The sequence below is a fragment of the Colletes latitarsis genome, chromosome 7 (assembly GCF_051014445.1).
Source record: "Colletes latitarsis isolate SP2378_abdomen chromosome 7, iyColLati1, whole genome shotgun sequence".
NCBI lineage: Eukaryota > Metazoa > Arthropoda > Insecta > Hymenoptera > Colletidae > Colletes > Colletes latitarsis.
The window spans coordinates 7039038-7060830 of record NC_135140.1 but is presented as its reverse complement, the minus strand read 5'-3'; the positions used below and the strand labels follow the sequence as shown (position 1 = coordinate 7060830).

The window sequence follows — 21793 nt, the reverse complement described above, 5'->3', positions numbered from 1 at the left end:
CAAGCTTTATTACGTTTTTAATTGAGTTCATTACCTTGCTCATATAATTTTTAATTTTGTCTTTTCCTCCACTATGACAAAAATCATTGCAGTCAAATATAATATGTTTCACACTGAGGTTTACATTATAGTTTGGACATTTTGGACCATTTTCCTTTGTTAATTTGTCTCAAAGTAACAAAACACTATTTACAATTTATCTAAAAGAAACAAGACACTATTTACTTTTAAAACAGAATAGATTAAAGCTTTAGAAATCTACAAATTTTGAATAGTGATTGAAAATTTAGGATTTGAAAAAATTTTCCAGTCAAGTTAATACTCGAGTTTTTTTTGACAAACAATTTTGCACTTCTAAATTTCTATTTAACATCGCCATACTCTGAAGAACTATAGTGGTATTACAGTGCGCGAAATCGTTGGAAAATGATGGTTCGTTCGAGGTCTTTGCAGTTTTTATCCACCGACGGAATATTTGAAGCGAAGCGTTCAGAAATTTGACGAACATGTAATTCGCCAAGAAATCGTAGTTTTGACCGGGACACCCCGTATAAACGCGCGCGCGCGTGTGTGTTCACTCTTAATGGGTCCAAATCGATTGGTTTGCATCGCTTTAGGTGAATTTGTATACGTGTTTACGAGCTTCGGAACAGCGCTACGCGTAGCGCGTAATTACAGAATGAAAAGTAATCAGATAATTCGCCGCGACAAAAATATCACGCACCGTCCATAATATCGGCATAACTCGAATGTTGGGCTTTTTATTTCATTCAATTTTGGAACGAAGCTCACGACGGTCGAACGAATCCATATTTTTGCTCAAGTAAACATTAAATATTGTTTTTCTTCGTTTGTGCGTTACAGCCACCGTGATACAGTTAATTAAATGCTCGGAATCGGCGGTTTCGTGTTTCGCAAATTGAAGGTTTCGCATTTCCGAAATTCAGGGGCTTTCGGAACGCGGTTCATTCCGTTATTATTATCATTACTATTCATTTATTCACGGGGAAAACGTTTTGGTACGAAAAGAAGCAATACGCAAGAAAAAACGAAATAAAAATTATTTAAGAGGAAATATTATCGTTTATAAAATTTAGTAAAGCAATTAATGTACTTTAAAATTGACATGGATATTGGCAGATAAGGATTTATTGAACGTCAACCATAAGACTGTGGGCATAATAAAATTACAGGATTTAAAAAACATAAAAAATATAGGTACATTATATAAATGTTATCGATTGTGAGTCTTATTAAAGAAAAACATTAATCAATTAATGGAAGTCTGCTTTTTAATGGAATATCCAGCGTCGGAGTGTTTCTGATTTCATTAATGTTTCGGCTGCAAAAAGCTCTACACATTTCTCCAATTTAATTAATTGATGAACAAGCCCGCGCGAAACAGTCCTCGCCATGGCAATCTTATTATTTCATCGTTTCCCTTTGAGCTCGCCGACCGATCTGTGTTCAGATTTCACGTCTTAACGCGATTTCAGATATTTTTCGACGACTTCTGGTCGCCGTCCAAAGAAACGTTCACGCGTTACACGATGTTCGAAAGTTTCGCGGAAAGTAGTGAATCGGCACCTCTCGAAAGTACATATTGCAGACGATGTTCTCTTAGAAATTACAACGAGGATATAAAGTTATAATAGCATGCCGTGCAATTTAACTTGCAATCGTTAAACGAGCGCGCTTGGGAGGGATTCGTCTGCTTCACCGCGGAAAGGCTTTAAAGCAGCTTCGAAGAAAATCAAGTTTAGGTAACAATAGAATATATTAACGAAATGTCATTTTCGAACTTGCCCGCGATGCCAAGGCCTTGGAGTGGTTGTGCGTTAAATTGGTTAATAATGTAACCGAGGTTCGCGTAGATTTGTTTTCGAACGAAATATTCTGATTTCTCGAACCAACTTTTCCTCGTGCGTTCACATTTCTAGCCGAAATAACTCTTTGACGTATGAGTTTGAAGAATGGTTTCTATTTTGTTAGTATTCATTTATTAACGGAGGAAAATTCTATAATAGTAAAATGAAAATTATATGGAAGAAAATATTATTGCTTATACAATTTAGTACAATAATGTATGATGCAAGTGTGTTCAAGGAGCATGGATGATTCTATTTATACAATTTTGAGATTTATATATTATGTGATGCTTTACAGAATAAGATAGAGCGTGATTCCTTATTTGATATAATTATTCCGAAGCCTCGTTGCTAGTTTTATTCCTGCAATTTGTATCGATTCAAGCTGTTTCATTAATTAATCTTTTATTGGATAATAGAGGAAGCTGTTCGAGACTTATAGGCGATTAAAAGAGTTTCTGGGTCGCAACCCCCTCCCCTGAAATATTTAATAATATTTGACGATTATATTACATTGCGTAAGTTTGGCATCAAAATGAATATCTAAAAATTTTACGTTTATTATGTTGACCTACTTTAATAATCAATGTTCCTGGCCCAATAGTTCTATTATCCTAATACCTCCGTTTTAGTTTTCCCCGGGGATAGGTTTAAGCCAATTTACGATAGGTTTTTATTAACCATTTTTATTGCATATTGAACCAGAGTTTTTGCTTTATTGCTTTATTGGATTTGTAAGATGCTCCACCTAGGAGTCACACCCCCTACTTTGGAAAATATTACCCTAGACTCAAGAACGTCCTGTCGATATGTTGGAAACCATCGTGAGCTTTGCTAGACGCACATAGAGCGCAGCAGAGACGTCCAAAATTTTATTCGAACAACAAACAATCACTAAAAAAAACACGTAACAATCTATTCGCGATGTTTCTTTGATTTGATAGTGGTTCGAACAAATTTTTATTTCTTCGCCGTGGAATATAATTTCATTCTGTAATTCAGATTACAATTTTTATTAAACTTCGTCTTTTGAAAATCATTCATTTTATGAAACTCATCTTCGTTACTTAATTGTTAACTATTTTTAGAGTTCGAAACGAGATCCTAGTAGTGCAACAATTTACACAGTTTCTGTTTCCAGTCATTGTTCTGTGCAAAATTCAATATAACCATTCTGTTAAATTATTTTAATTAGATTAATTATTTTTATTGGCGGGAAGAATTCGTATTGAATTCTAAATCTTATAAAATTGCTTTATAACATAATATAGCAGACGTTAGTTGCTTACCGAATAACCATTGACTAAATCTATTGCTTAAAGAATGGATGTGTTTAATCGTTAAAATTCTCAATTGTTTCATCAATAAATGTTTTATAAAGCTCGGCCAAATTTCGTCCTGTCATTTAAAGATATAGTTTCGCTTCGGGTTTAGATTTGAAATCGTTTTCAACAAATCGTGCAACTTTGAATAACTCGTATTAACGTGAATCGTGTAAAAAGGTGTACTCGAGTTTTCTTTCGATACGTCGATAAATAAAAAACTCGGGTAGTTATAGGCGGTTAGGTGATGAGTTTGGAGGAAGTTCGAAGGGAAACTGACCACCGAGGGAAGAAATTTTTCGACGGAAATCGGCGTAACGCGCACAGCGGGTATTTGCGTTTTCACCGCGAAGCTTTTCGGGTTGCGCATATAAACTCGCGACGATTGGATGAAAATAGAAGCACGTCGTTGTATTTAGAGACGCTTCCACGGCTAGAGTTTCCCGCGAGCAAAGATAGACGTGGGTAGGTGGCCGGGGAACGCCGCTATTACCATTACTATTAGCGTTGTCTGTATTGCAACACTCAACGACAGCCGCGTTTATCGCCGACGACGACATCGCGTACGCGACCAAACAGGGTGCGAGGGTTTTATGGACACGTCGGTGTTAAAACGAAACACCGACCGTCTCGCGAACGACGAACCTAAGACACCATTGGAGGTACGAACGACACGTCGAGGGACACGTTGCAAGGGACACTGGCAACAGTATTCACTAGCATAGTTAAAGCCCATTTTTTTCAATGGAAATCCGACACCCATTGGTACTAAACTTCTATCAGGATCGAACGTATGAAATTTTCTCCTTTTTGATCCTTTGCAGTTGATAGTTTGATTTTTTAAAAATTCGAAACTATTTCGATGTAACGTTAGTGAAATTTTTGTCAGGTTAGAGAAATAAGCCGTACTAGATCGTGAATGCAAAATGTACAGAAAATATATTTACTGTGCTTTAGGAGGGGGGCTCTAGACATAACATGAAATAAATGAAAAATGACCAAGAGTGTCAAATTAGGACTCTCTCCACTCTATTTAAAAGCAAACAATCTTGTTTGGGTCGTCGCTAGACTACGGATGATTATGCATTTATGGGAAATTTTAATTCTCAAAAATACAAGAAACACTAGGGGTTGAGGCAATCTTCTACAAAGCCTCCATTTCATTAATTCTATTGATAAAAATATAAATTTGCATAAAGATCCTCGTCAGTTTATCCTGCACCGTAACTGTTTACGTTGTTAGTGAACGCGTTAACGCGTAGAATAATGCAAGAGTTAACATGAATTTTTACAACATTTTTGATAGACTAGTACGTTAGATATAGTGATGATTCTCAAAATGAATCTCAGACGTGATTCGTAAATTGAACATTTCTATCCCTACCAACTGACTCCACGATATTGCTGTGTATAAACAAGAGTCTATCGAAAAGTCACAGGGCTCTGCGACCCTGTCTCGAAATCCTTTGATTTCTACGGTGCGACACGTTTTCGGTCCAACGTGTTTCCCCAAGAATCGCGTCTCGCGTGACAGTGGATTTGCATAGCAACAACGAAAGACACCGATTGTCCGGGTAGCGTGAAACGGGCGAGGAATATAGAGCCACCGCTGGTTCTGTGGCGGTGTTTCTCTGGTATCTAGCTTTCCGAGCCGATGGAATATGCGCGCACAGATATCGCGTTCTTGGCTGACATTGCAACTTCTGCATGCGCGCACGCGAAATCAGCGTCGGCAGATACGGGAAGCGGTTCGTGGCGAAGTTATTTGCATCCTAAAGAAATTTTTCACGGGGTCTAAACCACGGATTCGGCTGCCTCCGCTGGCTGGAAACACCGACGGTGGTTCCGCACGCGAGCGTAGTTGGCGTGCTGCACGCGGAAAAACACCAATGCCCTGCGTATGTACGGTTACTCACACTCGTAACTCCCTATAAACAAAATAAAGCTGGTTTCTTGTGAATCGAGCCGCTGTTTTCGATATTTATATAAGTACATTTTCTCGTACATTCAGATATTTAAAGGTTTTCGTTTGAATAAATTAAAAATATAATTTTTCGGTACTAGAGTTGGAGGTGATCGTTTTTTCTTAAATAAAATAAATTAAATTAAATGAAGTGAAGTTTCTGCGTTGTAATATTTAACACGCTGACTGCCAGACCAAACCCTTCAAATTCCATAAGAACGAAACTTTGTTTTCGGACAACTGGTACCTAGCCGTAACTTGTTATTGAACTTATTTTTAGAGCCCTATCACCGAAAAACGAAGCAACCAAGTAGTTGAATGGGCGACCAATTTGGAAACTCCCACGCATCGTTATAGGTATTATTAATTATTAATTGGGTCCGTTAACATTAAAAAAAAAACAACATTCGGTAAAAATAAACGGGAAAAATTGATAAGAAAAACAATAATTAATGGTGAATCGGTGTGTAGTAGGGATTGACTGTATCCTTTTCACATAGACGAGAACATTTCCGTTTCGAGCGAAACGGGGTGTCTCTGTTTGGGTAATCAGCAGCGAAAACTGTCGGTTGCGGGCCCGCCGGTTGTTTTTACATTGTTCGGAATGATTTGCCGCGGGCGAAACTTAAATGAAATTAGACGCGCTTAGAGTCCCGAGGGTGAAAAGGGGATTTCCCTGGCAGAGAAGCACGAAACCGCGCCGCGTGACCGCGTGCTCGGATCGATAACCACGGTTTCTCCGACAAAACTTGTCTTATATATTTCCTGAAAGTATATTTTATTGGGCCATGGATCATGTCTGTGCCGCGGCACGATGCTAAATCCGATTAACTTCTAAGGCGCGGCGAAGGTCGATATCGCTATACATAGGTACCCGTCGCAGTCGACGGAACACGGGGGTGGAACTTTCGTAGACAAACGGGAACGAACGTACGATAAATTGTTGAAGTATTCTAGCCCGTGGACGGTTTTGCGTGCTATTCGGCCAGCCTTGCAAAATCGAACTCTGCGGCCACGGTGACGATTGTGTCACGCCACGACCGTACTGGCGCGCGTAGTAAAGGTTAGGCCGTAAATTGCACAGGGGTTGAAACAATCGATAACTTCCTTCTTACGAGGAAAGGTCCCGAAGTGTTACGCTGACTTTTTGATGAGCTTTTGTACGATCATAGGGCAAAACTGAAACTAACGGTATCCGGTGTTTGGTTTTCAGACGGTCGATAGTTTATCGGATAGGGGTGAGTTGTTACCATCGATGGTTTCTGATTTTTTCATTCATTCTACAGACTATCTTCAATTTACGTGATGGTACTCGTTTAAAGTGTACACCTTTTACTATTAATGGCAACGATTATATTTATGTAAGCAAGAAGCGCGACTTGGAAAAAATTAATTTTTTAAAGCAGAGCATTTTGTATCAATGTGCCCCATAGCGAGGAATATCGTTACGACCTTAATTTTAAAAATACATATTTAGTAATTGCTGCAAGTTACACATAAATCGAAGAAATATATTATTTTTTACTGGTCCATTTTACTGGAAATATGCTATTTATTGGTCGTTTTACTCTTCGATGCTATTCATGCAGGCATGAAAAGAATTATTAACTTGTTAGTTTATTTTGTACGACTTCATTAACTATTGCTACAAATATTTTCTTAGATGTAGATGTTTTCCTCGCATAATTTCGAACCTTTTTGGTGTAAAACATTATGATACAGTTATAAATATATTGCATTAATGAATTATTGAGTCAATTAAATTATGTATCAAAAATATGCATGTTAAACTTAAACTCTGAAAGGAATGTAACTATTATAAGAAATAAGAGATAAATAAACTATAGACCACGATGAAATACTAAAAATTGAAAATACGTAAAAATATACACTACATCACAAAGAGATAACAATTTTTAAAAAGTTTTTCATGAACTCGAAATACAGATTTACATTTTCACTCATTTTTTATTTGCATTGGGCGATAAAAAATCCTCAAATAAACTATAGACCACGATGAAATACTAAAAATTGAAAATACATAAAAATATACACTACATCACAAAGAGATATCGATTTTTAGAAATGTACCTGGGTAAAGTAAAAAGTTTTTCATAAACTCGAACTACAGATTTACATTTTTACGTATGTATTTTTTATTTATATTGGATAACAAAAAATTCTCAAATAAACTATATAACGTATAAAATGTATAAAAATATACATTGCATCATAAATGGGTAACGATTTTAAAAAAATGTGCCTGGACGAAGTAACAAATTTTTCGCAGGCTGGAGATAGAGATTTACATTTTGGCGTGTTTTTCATCGACAACGTTGCGAGTATTTCATTAGAGCCGACAAATAGAATAGAGAATGAAGGGGACTGGTACGTAGTATTGCTTCGCGACCTTAATTTCCGGAGCCCTCACTTTCGCTTCAGTCGACCAGCACACGAGCGCGGGCTATTTCTTTGCCTTTCTTCGCTCCTCTTCGTTCTCATCCGAGCACCTTTTAGCGCGAGCAGGAAAAGAGTTGTAGACCGTGCTAGGCCGAGGGTATTTTATTACCCCGTTGCCGAGCATCTTAGTTTCGGGGCCAAAGAGAATAGAAAAAGATGGCGGCGCGGCGTGCTATAATTCTTAATTTGGACGATTAGGCGCGCGCTCGTCGCTTTACCAATATTCTCTGTCGCGTATTTTACTAATCTTGGACTCCCTTCGGGCTAGACGTTCTCCAAGAATAATACGCTGCAACGCAACAATGTGTACTTCCTGCAATTATTTAATAATTAACCCCTCCGGGCACGACGCGATTTTCAATCTCGATCGATACAGGGGCTGCTTGCCGCGTAAACGTATTCAGGCTTTTACGTACGGGCGACATAATTTTTCACTAAAAAACTAACTTTCAAGATTGGTCGTTGAAAAAAATAAATTTAGATAGGACTTTTGAATTTTTACTGTAAAAATAAGTTTCGTAACAAATTGTTGGTAGTTTACAATTGTCTGAAAGCTTTTGTTTTTGTGGAAAATTCGAGAGGTTTGTTCTAGCAAAAGTCACTCGGTTAAAAAGAATAATTATAATCGAATGAGAAAACTTATGGACTTCTTTAATGAAAAATATCCTTCGTAATCGTTACGCAAGTTTGAAGAATGTGTTATAACAATGGAGGTAGAAATTCAAAATTGCAGAGTAGAGTTAAGTAGGAACGTGGGCGAGAACAGATACGAGACGAAATCCTTTTTCGATAATAGCCCCCCTTCGCAATTCCCCGAAACGCTTTAAATATCTCTTCGGCCTGTTTCTTCGATTCTCTCGATCCCGTCGTTATCATTGCAAACTTTTTCGTATTTCTGTCAGCCGTCTAGCCCCGAGGAAAGTCAGTCGACAATCCGATAACGCCGGAATATCCTCGCAGGGCCGGCTCGATTCCCATCCTTTGAGCATCGTCTTCGAGCATCATACGCGACGGTCAAAGTCGTATTTGAAAGCGTAGCCTGTTTTACGGACAAACTTTTATCGGAACATCGAAGCCTTCCAGACGTTTCAATATTTCAACTTCCGCGGAACGGAATTTATTCTCGACGAAAATATTTCTCGATCTTCTTCGTGAATATTTCCTTCTAATATATTTCTGGGGATATCCGAGACGCTGAAGAAATACGACTTTAAGCGGTCGCGTCGTTTTGGTCGTAAACATGCCCGCGGTCCGCCGATCCGCGTGTGCATCAGACTAGTTTTTGTGTTTCGAAAATTAAAGGGGAAAAAGAAATTCCATCGCCTATATTTACTTTCGCTTAAAATGGAAAACGTCGAGTTTCAGCATTCCTCGGAAAACAAAAATTTATTTTTCAATAGAATGTCGAAATAAAACATTTCGTTCTTCGTTTTCAACTTTTATGATTTTAATACATAATACATTAAACTTTGAATCGAGGAATCCTCGGGAAAGCGAAGAGCATCGAGTTCTAGTATTCCTCGGAAAACAAAGATTTAGCGCGAAAGTAGGTCAAAAGTATGGAGTGATCTTTTTTCAAGTTTTGTTTTCAAATAAGAATGCTAAAAATTTTACATGGTACGTGCATACACGTGGTTCGATTTGCTCCTAGAATTCTCGGTGCAGTTTTTCTTGAAAATGCATACGCGCCCTGAAAATACTCATTTTAAATGTAAAACTTACGTTTGAACGTGGAACTTGCTTGTTATTATTCGTGACAATGTTTTCCCTGGAAAATGTAAATTATAATGTAATTTCTGATATTTAAAAAATCATGACTACTGTTTCTCGTTAGAAATTACTCTTTGGCCAATTCACTATTAGCAATCCGGGCATGAATGATGAAAATTGTGAATAAACAAATTGGGGGAAATAATATGAGAATTCGTACGAAACTCAGAATTGAGTGTCGGAGCGCCAGCGGCTCGAGACAAATCGGTTTCACTTTTAATTTCAATTTTATTCGGTTGTATTTTAATGCGAAACACCCGGTAGATTTTCAGTGCTGTCGTATACCGGTGCTTCACGGACTTAATTAAAAATTAAACGAGCCCTCCGGGACCGTCGCGGCCGCCGAAATTCGTCGACGTTCGCTCCATAAAGTCGAGGATCGAGCGTCGTTCCTTACAATGACGGCCCTCTGCAAACGAATGGTCTATCCATACGTATCCCACCATTTAGTCCGCCCGAAATCTAGATATTCGCACACCCGTACGCGATCTGTGTATTCGTCTATCAGAAACGGTGCCGCGCAGAGCAGATTAAGCTGGGTAAATTCGAGCTGCTCGAATTCTTTCGCTCGTTTCACGAATTTCGCACGGCTCTTCTTGCGCTACGCAAACGACGATTGTTCGTTATCAGCGACAAAATCGACAAGGTATATCCGAAAACGTTTACCGTACTCTCATTTTGACGAAATTTTACGGGTTTGTAGAAATAAACAAACGATAGACGTTATTTTTCTACGATAACCCAAATTTTAAGTTTGTATTTTTATTAACAGTAGATTTTCAAACATTGTTTCCACATTTTTTTATGGAAATCTCTTAATTAAAATATACATTTGTGAATTACTGACAAATAACATTTATGATCAAGTCTTATCTCATGCAATTTTTCTCTAAAATTGATAAGATTTGAGATAATATCGTTTTTATTTTATCTGTTTATGAAACATTATTTTGCACAAGTCAATCGATCAACTCAGACATTTGTAATTCTACTTACTTTTTATTAATATGATCAGATGTCATTTCCGTACTTCTGTGTACTTTTTAAATTTCTAAATTATATTCTCGTATATGCAAATCCCATTATTATGTAGTCTGGCTGCTAAGAACCTAAATAGTGGGGAGAATGGGTGGAACGAAATCTCGTCCCCCAATAATATTGCCCAAAGCTGAAAAGCTAGTACTTGGGTCGTCATAGGGGAAAAAGGGTTGCCCCATTCGCTACCCCTGAGTCCATCCCTCTTGGAGCCCCCACTTTCAGATTCTTGATAACTCACTTCATCTAAATCTTTCCTATTTCCTTTGTTCGCCATGCTATTCGATTAACAAGGACAAGAGTTATGCTAAAAATAAGTTTATAAAAAAAGGTTTACACTAGAACGAACTGAGTGGTCAATTCAGTCAGGTGCCAATATTCCATCATTGCACAGTACTAATATTATACTGTCATCCATAAGTCGTTTTAATGTATAATCAGCTGTATAATCAATAGGAATTGTTGAAACTTCTTTCGGCACATAGAGTCAAAGTAAATTTAAAAATAAACATAGAAGATTGTATAAATAATAATAGTTGATATATTCGTCGAATAAAGGATGAAAAACCTTTTAAAAATAATTTGTTTCAAGTCGATAGCGTAATTAGTTGCGGAGATATAACGATATTTGTTTCGATCGCATGGTTAGTTTCGGAGATATAAAGGTTCGAAGAGTTTGTTTACTTTTTATTGTTTACGTCGCGAGGTCATTGACCTTATGCATATAGTAAACAGTACATTCTTGAAAGCCGGATCGATATAAAATATTTATGTAACACGTTATGTAAAAAACATGTGTATTTTGAGAGCTTAGGTTTCGGAATTTAGGTGGACAAATTTTTCGGTCAAAAAAAAAATTTCAAATCGTTCTAAAAAAATTATTTTTAGTTGCAGAGGTCATGTACAATCATTTTTGGTCAATAGACATACCCCCGAAATCTTAACCATTTTCGAGAAAAAAATTCCTTACCGAAAATATAATTTCTGGCCAGAAATGTCTGCCCCAATTTTCATGCGAATCTTTAAAACGTCATAACTTCTGAACGGATTGGACGATTTTAATGTTTAAAAAAGCAAACTATGCGTATTTTGATGGAGAATATGTAGAAATTACAAAAATATTCGAAAAGTTGATCCTTGACACCGCGAAATGGGAAAAACCCCATAAAAATGGTCCAATTTTCAAACAACCATAACTCCTACAATAGTGAATATATTTCAATGAAACTTTTTTCTGAAGTAGAGCTCATCGGTACCTACAAAAAAGTATTAGACAACTTTTCTGTAGGGCGTCAAACAAAATTACTAAAAATGAAAAACGAATTTTTAAGAAAAATCGACAGGGGGTAGGTGTCTAAATTTTTCGACGAAAAAAAAAATTTTTAATTAATTCTGAAAAAATTATTTTCGGTTGCGGGGGTCAATTACAATCATTTTTGGTCAAGAGACATACCCTCGAAATTCTAACCAGTTTCGAGAAAAAAATTCAAGTAGGTGTGAAATTTTTCGACAAAATTAAAAAATTTCAAATCGTTCTAAAAAAATTATTTTCAGTTGCAGGGGTCAATTTCAATCATTTTTGGTGAATAAACATACCCCCGAAATCCTACGCACTTTCGAGAAAAAAATTCATTACCGAAAATCTAATGTGGGGCCAGAAATGCTTCCCTGAAATTTCATGCGAATCTTTAAAATGTCATAACTCCTGAACGGATTGGACGATTTTGATGTTTAAAAAAGCAAATTACACGTATTTTTATGGAGAATATGTGGAAGTTGCAAAAATATTCGAAAAGTTGATCCTTGACACCGCAAAATGAGAAAAACCCCATAAAAATCCTCCAATATTCAAACAGCCATAACTCTTACAATAGCGAATATATTTCAATGAAACTTTTTTCTGAAGTAGAGCTCATGGGTACCTACAAAAAAGTATTAGACAACTTTTCTATAGGGTGTCAAACAAAATTACTAAAAATGAAGAACGAATTATTAAGAAAAATCGACAGGGGGTAGGTGCCTATTTTTTCGGTAAAAAAAAAAAAATTTTCAAATCGTTCTGGAAAAATTATATTTAGTTACAGTGGTCAATTACAAGCATTTTTGGTCAACAAACATACCCTCGAAATCCTAATCACTTTTTAAAAAAAAAATTTCTTACCGAAAATATAATTTTAGGGCAGAAATGTTACTCCAAAATTTCATGCGAATCTTTATAACGTCATAACTTTTGAACGGATTGAAGGATTTTAATGTCTCAAAATGCAAACAACGCGTATTTTGGTGAAGAATGTTTAGAAATTCTAAAAATATTAGAGAAATAGTTCCTTAATCCCATAAAGTGAGAGAATTCCTATAAAAATGTTCCGAAAAAATACATTGTATGTATTCGCATACCTCGTCTGTGCATATACATTCCTCGACTGACCGACACACGAGTAAATCACGAACATTTTTCATCGCTCTGCCAGTAGTAGCAAATTTCATCGAAATTAGCGATCGACGCTTTATGTATGTTTCGTGTTAAGTTACCAATTTTATTCGTCGTCAATCCGAGAAAGTCGAACGGCACGAACTTACAGTACGACCAAATAGAAGCTCGTGCTCGTTTTCGCAAAATGAAGAGGCGACGTTTCTCTTTCGGCCGACGCTGTCTCTTTGTAAACGAATGACCCATTTATACGATCCCTATCTATTCGAACGGGCTCGAAGGCAAATGGCGCTGCTAGCGGGGACACAAGCCATCGGAGTGTACAGGGGTGGATGGCAGATTACCCCTTCAGAAATTCGTCCTCAGCCAAATATCCGGACTTCCGTGCGTCAGGCGTTGTTACAAAGCAAAACGTTGAACAGAAAAAACTCGTCGCGGTTCTTCGAACGCGGACCGACCGCCTCGATGATTTTTCGCGATTTTTTCCTTTTTTTTTTGTACCCTCCTCGTCCGTTTTATGCTCCTCGATCGCGGAAAGCGCGACGCCCACGCGTCCAGGACATATTTTTTTGCCCCCGATGGCGATTTGTTGCACCGACCGAGCATGTCTGGCTCTCGGATCGTATAGAAGTTCGATATTGTGAGGCTGAAGCGAGACTTTGTCCGGCTAGCTGTCGGCCGATACGGCAAATATTAACTTTCAGATCGCGTCGTTTTAGCGAGTTCGCCAATACGTTGCGAACCGATTGGCCACGGACTCGCGAAAATACCTCGAAAGAATTTTTTCCGGCGTTTGTTTTCCGCCCATCGACGTTTAACTTCGAATTTTGTCCGATTTTCTTGCACGCCGGACCAAGCGCGATTTAAAATTACCGCCGACGGAAACTTTTCTTTATCTTTGCCGTGGTAATTATACCTCGTACAGCCAGGAACTGAAAGATAAGGCACCTCGAATTTTTCTACAGTTTATAAGAAATTATCATCGACGAAAACTTTTGTTTATCTTTAGTCTGATATTACGCTTCGTACAGTCAAGGACTGAAAGATAAGGTTATGTTTCTCTGCACTTTTTAACAATGAACTGAAATTTAGATGTGATTCGTAAATTGAACATTTCTATCTCAACTTGGGCCGCAGTTTATTGACTTTAGAAAGATATTCTAAAAAGAATGCTAGTTACCATAAAGTGAACATTTCTGCTGGTGTCGAAATTCGCCTCCGCTGTACGAAAAATGTGCATGCCAACCTCGGAGCGATCATTTTAAGAATCATTACTGTACATTGAAAGCTCTGCGTATGTATGAATGTTCCACTAAATTTATTCTTACAAGAGTCTACGAGTGTGGAAATTACTTTTAGAATAATGCTGGGTATAATTTGTCAAAGTTGGCTTTTGGTCTTGAGAAATATCTTTCAGTAAGAAGATACTCGATGCAACGAGAAGAAAATAAATCCTTGTACAGGTTCAGATCATGTAGGGCAGTTATCAATACTAGATAGATCATATTCAATTTCGTGTTTAGCAAAAGAAGCGTCGGACGCTTTGAGAATGTTAACGATATGCATATCATCAGCGTACATATACGAGAAAGAGTAATGACAGACAGTAAGTAATTCAGCTTACGTAGCTAGTGAATAATAAGAATCCCAAGATGGAGTCTCGCGGAACACCGCGTCGGACAGAACGAACGGCAGAGAAAGGAGGATAAATATCTGAAGTCATGACCCGCTGAGTTCTATAGGATAGGCAGAAACGAGATCCAAGATAACGAAACACCAATTATGCCAATGCTGTTCAGTTTTGTGGTTAATAGGCTGCGATCTAATATAACGAACGCTATTGAAAAGTCGATGGAAACGATACTGGTAACATGGCATCTGTCAAAGGTGCGAAGCACATTAATGGATACCCAGCTTAAGCAAATTTTATTCACGAATAATAGAAAATGAATAGAAATTTTAGTCTAATTAGTCAATATTTAAAAGCAAAGAAATTGATGAAGTAACATTCGTTTCTAAGTTTTCTTTCAAAATTAAAATTTAATTGTGTCTATTTGTAAATATATAAAGTTACCAATCTTCGACATTATAGTTTAGAAAGTTCAGAAAGTGGAGTTTAAGCTTCCGAACGACTCGTTTGTTCTACGCAGCTGCGTGGCTCACCAATTACGCCATTCGAACGAAAAAATGCGCGGTAAACGGTTCCACAGAGACAAACGATGAACTGTCTGTTCGTCTGGCACGTCAGTTTTAGACAATCGATGCGCGTCGAAGGTACAGTTTTTGTACTCGGTGTATTATTCTTTGCTTCTCGGAACGAGCGTCGAGAGGTCCTTCGGTGGAATCAAATTTCAGCGAGATGTCCGCGGACAAAGGCGGGACAGTTTCGAAGGGTTTGTTTTAGGATGGATTCTTTTGTCGTCTCCTGACATTTCCCGAAGGGTTTACTTACCAACGTACAATCGACGTTGAGCCATCTTGCGCGAGAGAACAATGAAGTCATCGGCCCAACGAACGAGCTTTTTCAATTTCGCGGGTCCCCGGTATGCATATCTTGAACGAAGTCAGGAGATCAATCTGAAAAGTCGCTTGGACGAAATTTAGCCTCTTCTTGTACCTTCGATCGAAGGGTCCAATTCAGTAATCGGTTATTTCCAATTTTCCTTGTGTCGTGGTACGGCAAAGAAGTCTGTTTCATCTGGTGGCTGTCGCAAAAATTTTCTTGTTTCGTTCAATGGAAAGCACAAAACAGTTGTAGAATTTGGATACCTTTTTTATATCGAAGAAATTTAAATATTTTGAGACAGCACTATCTGACCGCCACATACTTCCAATTTCAAGGTGATTTTTATGAGCAAGTCTCTGTCGCAGCTATGAGGTTCCCCATATCTCCTATCGTAGTCAATATTTACATGGATCACATTGAAAATCAAATTCTCACAACCCCCATGAAACCCTCGGTATGGTTCATCATCTGGAAATACGGTAGGAGCACCTTGGCCAAGTTTCTCAATTTTTTGTACACATAACATCCTATAATCAAGTTCACCATGGAAATTGAGCAGAACAGTCTTCCATTCTTGGACGTCTTGGTTCATTGCAATCAAGATGGAACTCTGAGACATCAGTGTACCGTAAACCGACCCACACCGATAGGTACTTAAACGCGTCCTCACACCACCACCCATCTCAAACAAATTCCGTAATTAACTACCTAATAAACAGAGCACTGATAATCTCCGAACCAAACAGACTCGAAGCTGAAATAGAATACATTAACGAAGCAAATCTGAACAAAAACAGATACCACAACCATACAGAGAATATTCAACCGTATCAAGAGCAGAAAATCGCCAACAGAAGAAGGACCAAAGAATCAGAAGCCACGGAACAAGAGCGACCCAAAACCGTCGTCCTACCGTACCTTCAGGGAACTGCATCAGCAGGGTATTGCGGAAGCACAACATTCGGACAATTTTCAAACCACCTACAAAGATTGGACAAACGTTGCCCAACGCCAAGGACCCAAGGCCACTTTTGAGTACTCCAGGAGCATACAAGATCCCTTGCTCCTGTGGGAAAGTGTACATAGGGGAAACCGGGAAGAAGAACAGTACACGGATCAAAGAACATCAACGGTGTGCCAGACTTGGTCATCTGACGCAATCTGCTCTTGCTGAACATTGGAAGGATACAGGCCACTCTATTGAATACAATAAAATAGAAATGCTGGCTAACTCGAAGGGTTACTTTGCTCGAAAATACCGCAAGAGCATGGAGATCGTTAAACATCCAAACAATTTCAACAGAGATCTGGGGTACTACCTAAACCCAATCTGGCACACTGTCCTCCCGATTTTTAATAGATCAGCTGATCTGATTCATGGGGGTTGTGAGGAGGATTTGATTTTCAAAGTGTTCCGAAGTGTTCCAGAGACTTGCTCATAAAACTCACCTTTAAATTGGAAGTATGTGGCGATCAGGCGGTGCTGGATGAGGGAGAATAGATGGTGGAGAGTATTGCTGGGTGGATAGGAAGTCCACATCAAAATTTATCAATCTTGTTGATGAAATCGTAGGAGTCCTTGATATGTGCTTGGTTGTGGCTTCTTAGGGTTTGGATAGGTTTTTGTGGCCTGTTATAATAGATCAGCCGATCTATAAAAAAAAAACCGTGGATTGTCTGGTGCATTGTTCCGGACGCCATACACTACTGTATAAGGACTTTCTAAGAATAGGAAGCCTCAAATCGGAGTCTCCAGTCCTGAAAATGCAGACTGCAACGTTCGCGAAACGTTGGGGAATCGCTGAAAACAGACTCGGCGATTTATTTTTATTTTTATTCGTTTTTCCTAAATTCCAATCTTTTGAAATGATTTCTAAATAGACGGTATAAGAATAGCTGTAGACTTTTCGATCTATTATTTAACTAACACAACGCTGTCTTCAATTCTCCCAACCGTGACTGCTGACTGTCAGAATGAATAGAATAGTTTCATTATCTACTTACGAATGTAGGCAACCTACGTTGTCAATCGAGCAAGATAAATTGTCCCTGAATCTTAAATTACAGCACTGACCGCAGCCGACGTACTGTGGGGTATTTGTCTCGAAAGCCGGTTAAAACTCGATCATTGAACGCGATTCTTTCCTTACGACGTTGCAAAAAATCCGTCCTTTTTTTTTAACGTCTGTATCTTCTTAAAGAGTAGTGAATTAGATTAAATCGGTACCAGAGATCCTTTAGTTTATATTTTAATTTGTTACAAAATATATTTAATATTATATTTCAAATTAAACTGAACCATTTATAATGTTTTTAATTGTATATAAAACTTAACACACAACCTCACACAAGGGAAGCTATATAAATATATATTTTAAGGTTACGTAATAGATCAGCACGTTTCCTTCTATCCTATCTTTCTTTTAAAAATATTGTTTTTAATCTGTACGATAAATACGTTACAATAATAATAATAATAATTGGAACTTGGACGTTCTTCCGTCGAATACAAGTAAGAATCGACGAACTCGATATTCAAGATGCGTTTGTTCGCAGTTGGAATCGATAACGTTCCACAGAAAGTTTAATAATCGTCGCGGAGTCGTTATCGAGGCTCGCAGCAGCGACGCAAAGTCGAGACGAACCTATTTACTTAACATGTATCTACGACGACTAGTCACGCGAGCGGGGAAATGAAAAGAAATTTTGAGAAAAGATCGTTTTCCTGACATTGGGGGAAACGGGAACACTGTCTCGACGCGATTTCCACAGTCGTGGCCAAGAACGCTTCGAATAGTCGAGGATTCTTGGCGAACACGGACCGAGCAAAATTATTTTCACCAATCGCGAGGAATTTCGTCTTGGTACCGAGCGTTTTTCCACGACGATGAAAATTTTAGGGCGGCCATTGAGCCGCGACTCGTTTCGCAAGCTGCCAACGTGAATACTGTATTATTCGAAAACCCCCTTCTGCGTAACAGTTTTTCGGCGTGGAACTCGATCCATTCGTGTTGCGAACGTCTCGATCCCCTTAAAATTGCAACGATGCGAGCGACTGGTAGTTTGCAGTCGGACGCGGACCGAAATGATCGTGAAAACGGAGCATAAAACGCGGCGGAATGAAGTCGTTCCTGCTTTTCCATGATTTACGATTAATTTTAAAACAGTTCCCTTAAGAGAAAGAAAGATAGCTTTCGGTAGGAACGTTTTTAATCCCTCGCCTGATATTATAATCAGGGACTGCTTCAAGAGAAATAAAGAAAAGTTATAGGATAAGAATTCTTCGTCGACTAAACATATTTTTAGGTACAATTTTGTAAGCAAAAATAAGATAATTATATTAGAAAGAAAAACAGTGCAATTGCATGTATTTATTTTGTTAACTTCGCTGATATTCACGAATTCTGTAGATTTATTTTCGAGACTTAATTGGACTCCGGGTCCATTTAGACACTTCTCGCGCTCGCCATCAGAGGGCCAACGGTCTTGTCTTTCTCACAAGCGTTTGAGCGGCCATCGAATATCCCCGGCGTTTGGGGCAGACCCTGGACGAATTCCATCTTCTTTCATGGGGTTACGGTTTATTGATAAATAATTATAACAACGAGCTTTTCTGTAAAATTGAAATTAATAAATAAAAGTAGTACATTTCCAGATATTTGGATTAGGATAAACCCGGCCAAGTTATCTTCAATAAAATTGATGAAATTAAAAAATTAGTACAATTCAGATATGCAGGTTCAGGATGAAACACGACATCCAGAGGTTGCCTAAGCCCTCACCATGAAACATTTTCACGGTTCCGGTGTACGTGTTTCGTCGAGGTCGAAATGAGGGGGATCAAAATATATTCCAGGCGTCGTCGAATCCGTTACACGACGATTATTCGGCCAACGTCGAGTCGGCGTGAATACTGCATCAGTTTAGTCCCGACGTAAGACTCTTCTGCAGGCAGTAAACTCGATCCATTCACGGGTAGGTGCGCGGCGAGGCTCTCCCTGGGTTCTCTTCAAATTGTAATCGCGCAAAAGAGAGACGGAAACAAAGATAGGAAAAGGGCGACACGGCGTGTAAGGGGCGTTAGGGGGTAGGGAGGGGATAAGAGAGTGTGAAAACACGAGCGAGGATTGGAAAGAGGGACGACAGAAGCGTTTCGTCAGAAGGATTTCGGAGGTTTAGGTCGGACGAGAGGAGATCACGAGACTTCCGTGTTCCACCCTTCTCGAGACTGTAAGCTTGTCTCGGGACATGCTTCAAGTTACGATGTATAGTCCACCGGCCTATTTTTAACACGCCGCTTGATAACACCCTCGTTTTCCCAACCTTACGCCATAGACTTTCAAATGCATCGGGTCATCCCATAAGGGTGAAATATAATTTATTCACTGCTACCGATCCTACGGTGTATGCTTTCCCCTATTTTCTACGTTTCTAGAGCAAACGTCCAACAATTAGACGATTGGTAAAGTTTCTTGATGTTAACGCACCCGTTGACTGTGGTGGTGGTCTCCGGTGACCGGCGCTTCAAACCTGTTTATCGCGATGTGTCTTTGAAACGTTTGTAACAACAAAATATATATTTTTGCGTTTAATATACTTCACTTGATTCAACAATGATTTTGTAAATTTTTTAATTATTTCGTTGGCATTAGGAATACTACAAAATAACAAGCTGAGGACGGTGCACACTTTGAATCATTGTATCACTAATTTTCAAGTTAATAATGAAATAATAGAAATTCCATAATTGAAAAACGATCAAATTATAAAAAAGGTTGTAGATTTATAGTTGAATCACTAATATCCAATGATTATAGTCTGTATTAACTTCTTCGTCGATTTCATTATTTTATTCGTTGCTCTGCAATCTCCAACGAAGTAGAGAAAAAATATGATTCTACTTTTTCTTTTTTTTTTTTTTTGACTTTGTGGTTCCTGTTAAAATACTGTGACATTGTATCAGTGACATTTCATGGGTGTGTCCTCGCGGGTACTATTTCAGTAGCAGCGAACGAGTTCCTTACAAATTTTTCTCATGAAATACACAAAAGCTTATCCGGACGGTGGCGTTGGTTTTCGGGAGAAAATTCGTTGAAAATTTCATCGACCACGTCGCGGCGCCATTCTTCGCAACGAACGTTGCTGGTTGCTGCAGTACGCAGTCACAACTGCACTCTTGACTACAACCACGCTGCTAACCTCGCTTGGCATAGCGCACGAACGTAACGTTTCGTCCATGGGGGATTTAGGGGCTTACGTAGCTGGGAAGAGATCGCTGGAGCCCCGTGTTCCGACTCGCGAAACCATTTCGTTTATGGCCCAGCTGCGAATTTCGAAAGATCGAAATACCCTTCAAGTCATTTAATTACGACGAGAGTGGCGGAAACTCGCCTTCGCAAAAATTACCAACGCTTCCTCGTCGAGTATCCTAATCTACTAGATTGGAATTAAGGAAGGTCGAAAATAAGAATTCTTAATACGTAATTCGGTATAATACGATCAAGTAATTTTTGTTAGGCTGACGACTTGTTTCATGTTAAATTATTGGTGGTAAAATAAGAAACAGTAACCAAAAGAAAAGTAGTTGAACACATTTTAGTTGAGAAAGTAATTATTATCCTACAATTTTTCTCTACTTCGATTATAATAATCGAATAATAAAACATTTAAATAGGTTATCTCGTATATATTTTCAGTAACGAATGAACATCGAAGAAATAAAGGAATTGATCGATCGTGTCACTAAAAAGCAACGATACTTGTTCTGACTCTTGCTTAATTTTCAGTATTGCATGCAAAAGAGAATAAGATGACTCGATAAATTGAAACTTAATGGTTGTCAGTCGGTGCGTCCCCATACTGTCGAAGATTTACGCTCGTAAACGCGCGCGAAGCTATAATGCGCTGTACAGAGTCGATTCGATGAATTTATCGTTGGCCATACAGACGCGTGGATCGTAATTAACAAACCGTATCTGGTCTGCATGAAAATTCAATCATTTATTTTGAACCGATTACGTTCGCATCGAGGATTACTTACGGTTGACTCGTCGGCAAAAGCTGCTCTCAAAACGCTTCGCGCAAAGAGGATTTTCGGACATCGTTTTGTCTGCAACGAATACCGATTTGTTCCCCTAATCGCTGCGCTAAGGATCGTATGAATCCTGGCTTCCCAAACTTTTATGGGCCGAGACCCACTTTCGAAAACTCATTTTTCACGACCTGTTTTAAAAGGAAGGGAAAATCCTATTTTCAAATTAATATTAATATTTCAGCTGATCCTTACTTTGGATATCTTTCTCTTCTAGTTTCAACGTCAACATCTCGGTGCTTATTAAATTCGTCATAAATTAATATTGAAAAGCAAAAAACCAAAGTCACTTTTTTAAAATATAATCGATTCACATTCTTTTGTTATCTAGCAAATAACTTCGTGAT

The 21793-nt window shown here is 38.4% G+C and overlaps 1 protein-coding gene and 1 pseudogene across 23 annotated transcripts in view; both read left to right on the top strand.

The window, feature by feature from the left end:
• Positions 1–21793, top strand: part of LOC143343149 (protein muscleblind) — a 562363-nt gene that overhangs the window by 64765 nt on the left and 475805 nt on the right. The window lies entirely within an intron of this gene.
• LOC143343420 (uncharacterized) lies at positions 15900–16856 on the top strand (annotated as a pseudogene).